We start from the raw sequence: 5,004 nt of genomic DNA, 5'->3' as shown, positions 1-5,004 counted from the left end.
CTCCGTAGACGACGGATCTCCTGGCCACCTAGAGAAGAGATCACAGAATCCTGTGTTTAACTTTACATATCATAGGATGGCTTGTAATATCCTCAGTTAGTGTGTCAAGTCACTCCAACGAATGTCAGTGTGCATGAGAACTGGTCACTGAGTCTCAGTGTGTGCCAAGACTAGTCACTTAGTCTCAGTGTGTGCCAAGACTGGTCACTGAGTCTCCATGTGTGCGAAGACTGGTCACTGAGTCTCGGTGTGTGCCAAGACTAGTCACTGAGTCTCCGTGTGTGACAGATCTAGTCACTGAGTCTCCATGTGGGACAAGACTGGTCATTGAGTCTCAATGTGTATCAAGACTGGTCCCTGAGTCTCTGTGTGTGCCAAGACTGGTCACTGAGTCTCGGTGTGTACCAAGACTAGTCACTGAGTCTCGGTGTGTGCCAAGACTGGTCACTGAGTCACTGTGTGTGCCAAGACTGGTCACTGACTCTCAGTGTATGCCAAGACTGGTAACTGAGTCTCAGTGTGTGACAAGACTGGTCACTGAGTCACTGTGTGTGCCAAGAATAGTCACTGAACCTCTGTTGTGCCAAGACTGGTCACTGAGTCTCTGTGTGTCCCAAGATGGGGCACTGAGTCTCAGTGTGTGCCAAGAATGGTTACTGAACCTCTGTTGTGCCAAGACTGATCACTGAGTCTCGATGTCTGCCAAGACTGGTCACTGAATCTCCGTGTGTGCCAAGACTAGTCACTGAGTCTCAGTGTGTGCCAAGACTGGTCACTGAGTCTCCATGTGTGCCAAGACTGGTCACTGAGTCTCTGTGTGTACCAAGACTGGTCACTGAGTCTCATTGTGTGCCAAGACTGGTCACTGAGTCTCATTGTGTGCCAAGACTGGTCACTGAACCTCTGTGTGTGCCAAGACTGGTCACTGAGTCTCATTGTGTGCCAAGACTGGTCACTGAGTCTCATTGTGTGCCAAGACTGGTCACTGAGTCTCATTTTGTGTCAAGACTGGTCACTGTGTATCAGTGTGTGCCAAGACTGGTCACTGAGTCTCATTGTGTGCCAAGACTGGTCACTGAGTCTCTGTGTGCCAAGACTGGTCACTTAGTCTGAGTGTGTGCCAAGACAGGTCACTGAAGGCCTGATTCAGTAAGGGACACCAAACTCATGGCAGAGACCCCACAGTCATGCAGGAATTTCTGCAATGACAATACTCATTATGGAGATTCCGCCCGAGTGTGGAGACCCCCTCATTTCTGCGGGGTCTCTGCCACAAATGCTGAGGCCCTTTATGAATCAGGCCCTGAGTGTCAGTGTGTGCAAAGACTGCTCACTGAATCTCAGTGTCTGCCAAGACTAAAAGTGCCTCTCCTTATCTGCTGAGATTGCCCAGCGGCTCTCAGTGTGTGTCAAGACTGGTCACTGAGTCTCCATGTGTGCCAAGACTGGTCACTGAGTCTCTGTGTGTACCAGGACTGGTCACTGAGTCTCATTGTGTGCCAAGACTGGTCACTGAGTCTCATTGTGTGCCAAGACTGGTCACGGAGTCTCATTTTGTGCCAAGACTGGTCACTGAACCTCTGTGTGTGCCAAGATTGGTCACTGTGTATCAGTGTGTGCCAAGACTGGTCACTGAGTCTCATTGTGTGCCAAGACTGGTCACTGAGTCTCTGTGTGCCAAGACTGGTCACTGAGTCTCAGTGTGTGCCGAAACAGGTCACTGAAGGCCTCATTCAGTAAGGGACACCGCACTCATGGCAGAGACCCCACAGTCATGCAGGAGACTCCCTCATTACTGTGGGGTCTCTGCCACAAATGCTTAGGCCCTTTATGAATCAGGCCCTGAGTGTCAGTGTGTGAAAAGTCTGCTCACTGAATCTTAGTGTCTGCCAAGACTAAAAGTGCCTCTCCTTATCTGCTGAGATTGCACAGCGGCTCTCAGTGTGTGCCAATATTGAAAAATGTATCTTACTGAGCACCCAGAAAGATCAGTGTGCATTGGTGTCAGCTAAGAATCTGTGAAGAACAGTGAGTGACCCTAAGAGTTTGCCAGGGATGAAAGTAAAGCTCAGTTTGATGCAAGATAGGTCAGTGACTCACTGTTTCTACAGAGACTGGCTGGTGAACCTCAGTGTGTGTAACGTCTTGACTAACACTTTCTACATGTGCCAATTCAGCATTATCGCTCAGTATGTGTGCTGCATCTGGCCTGCTACTTACTGCATAGAAGGCTGGACTGTGACTCACTGTGTGTACCATGCATAGACTGTGGCTCAGTGTGTGTGCCAATGCTGTGCCATGGCTGGACGGTGGGTCTGTGTGTGTAAGGTGTGCCAAAACTAAACTCTGCCTTTGAATGAGTTCAAAGTCTTAACACTGAATCTCAGTTGGTGCAGAGGCTGACCCGAGGCTTTGGTATTTTTCAACATTGGACAATGTCTGTTTGTTTGTATGTGTCTGTCGGTGCTGACCATAGCCTCTTGGTGTGTGTCAGTGCTCACCATAGCCTCTCGGTGTGTGTAAGTAAAGACCATAGCCTCTCAGTGTGTGTCAGTGCTGACCATAGATGCTGGGTGTATGTCAGTGCTGACCATAGCCTCTTGGTGTGTGTCAGTGCTGACCATAGCCTCTGGATGTAACAGTGCTGACCATAGCCTCTCGGTATGTGTCAGTGCTGACCATAGATGCTGGGTGTGTGTCAGTTCTGACCATACCCTCTGGGTGTGTGTCAGTGCTGACCATAGCCTCTTGGTGTGTGTCAGTGCTGACCATACCCTCTGGATGTGTCAGTGCTGACCATAGACTCTCGGTGTGTGTCAGTGCTGACCATAGATGCTGGGTGTGTGTCAGTGCTGACCATAGCCTCTGGGTGTGTGTCAGTGCTGGCCATAGCCTCTGGGTGTGTGTCTGTGCTGACCATAGCCTCTGAGTGTGTGTCAGTGCTGACCATAGCCTTTCGGCGTGTGTCAGTGCTGACCATAGATGCTGGGTGTGTGTCAGTGCTGACCATAGCCTCTTGGTGTGTGTCAGTGCTGACGTTGCCTCTCTGTGTATGTCAGTGCTGACCATAGCCTCTCAGTGTGTGTCAGTGCTTACCATAGTCTCTCGGTGTGTGTCAGTGCTGATCATAACCCCTTGGTGTGTGTCAATGCTAACCATAGCCTCTCAGTGTGTGTCAGTGCTGACCATAGCCTCTTGGTGTGTCTCAGTGCTGACCATAACCTCTTGGTGTGTGTCAAGGCTGCCAATAGCCTCTCGGTGTGTGTCAGTGCTACCCATAGCCTCTCAGTGCGTTTCAGTGCTGACCGTAGCGTCTCAGTGTGTGTCAGTGCTGACCGTAGCCTCTCAGGGTGTGTCGGTGCTGACCATAGCCTCTGGTTGTGTGTAAATGCTGACCATAGCCTCTCAGTGTCTGTCAGTGCTGACCACAGCCTCTCGGTGTGTGTTAGTGCTGACCATAACCTCTTGGTGTGTGTCAATGCTAACCATGGCCTGTCAGTGTGTGTCAGTGCTGACCGTAGCCTCTCGGTGTGTGTCAGTGCTGACCATAACCTCTTGGTGTGTGTCAATGCTGACCATAGCCTCTCAGTGTGTGTCGGTGCTAACCATAGCCTTTTGAGTGTGTGTCAGTGCTGACCGTAGCGTCTCAGTGTGTGTCAGTGCTGACCGTAGCTGCTCAGTGTGTGTCAGTGCTGACCGTAGCCTCTTGGTGTGTGTCAGTGCTGACCATAACCTCGCGGTGTGTGTCAATGCGGACCATAACCTCTGTGTGTGTGTTAGTGCTGAATATAGCCTCTGAGAGTGTGTCAGTGCCAACCATAGCCTCTGAATGTGTGTCAGTGCTGACCGTAGCCTCTCAGTGTTTGTCAGTGTTGACCAGAGCCTCTCGGTGTGTTTCACTGCTGACCATAGCCTCTCAGTGTGTGTCAGTGCTGACTAAAGCCTCTCAGTGTGTGTCAATGCTGACCATAGCCTCTGGGTGTGTGTCAATGCTGACCAGAGCCTCTCAGTGTGTGTCAGTGCTGACCGTAGCCTCTCGGTGTGTGTCAGTGCTAACCATAAAATCTTGGTGTGTGTCAATGCTGACCATAGCCTCTGGGTGAGTGTCAATGCTGACCAGAGCCTCTCAGTGTGTGTCAGTGCTGACCGTAGCCTCTCGGTGTGTGTCATTGCTAATCATAACCTCTTGGTGTGTGTCAATGCTGATGATAGCCTCTGAGTGTGTGTCAGTGCTGACCATAGCTTCTCAGTGTGTGTCAGTGCTGACCGTAGCCTCTCAGGGTGTGTCAGTGCAGACTGTAGCGTCTCAGTGTGTGTCAGTGCTGACTATAGCCTCTCGGTGTTAGTCAGTCTGACCATTGCCTCTGGTTGTGTATCAGTGCTGAACATAGGTTCTTGTTGTGTATCACTGCTGACCATAGTCTCTTGGTGTGTGTCAGTGCTGACCACAGTCTCTGGCTGTGTGTCAGTGCTGACCATAGCCTAAGGGTGTGTGTCAGTGCTGGCCATAGCCTCTTAGTGTGTGTCAGCGCTGACCAAAGCCGCTGAGTGTGTGTCAGTGCTGACCATAGCCTCTCGGTGTGTGTCAGTGCTGACCACTGTCTCTGGTTGTGTGTCAGTGCTGACCATAGAATCTCGGTGTGTGTCAGTGCTGACCATAGTCTCTCGGTGTGTTTCAGTGCTGACCATAACCTCTTAGTGTGTGTTAATGCTAACCATAGCCTCTCAGTGTGTGTCAGTTAATTACCGTAGCCTCTCGGTGTGTGTCAGTGCTGACCATAACCTCTTGGTATGTGTCAATGCTGACCATAGCCTCTCGGTGTTTATCAGTGCTAACCATAGCCTCTCAGTGTGTGTCTGTGCTGACCGTAGCCTCTCGGTGTGTGTCAGTGCTGACCGTAGCCCCTTAGTGTGTGTCAGTGCTGACCAAAACCTCTAGGTGTGTGTCAATGCTGACCATAAACTCTGTGTGTGTGTGTCAGTGCTGACTATAGCCTCTGACAG

Source organism: Lissotriton vulgaris, unplaced genomic scaffold (assembly GCF_964263255.1).
Source record: "Lissotriton vulgaris unplaced genomic scaffold, aLisVul1.2 SCAFFOLD_388, whole genome shotgun sequence".
Classification (NCBI taxonomy): Eukaryota; Metazoa; Chordata; class Amphibia; order Caudata; family Salamandridae; genus Lissotriton; species Lissotriton vulgaris.
The sequence above is the reverse complement of the archived record's forward strand: the minus strand, read 5'-3'. Positions refer to the sequence as shown.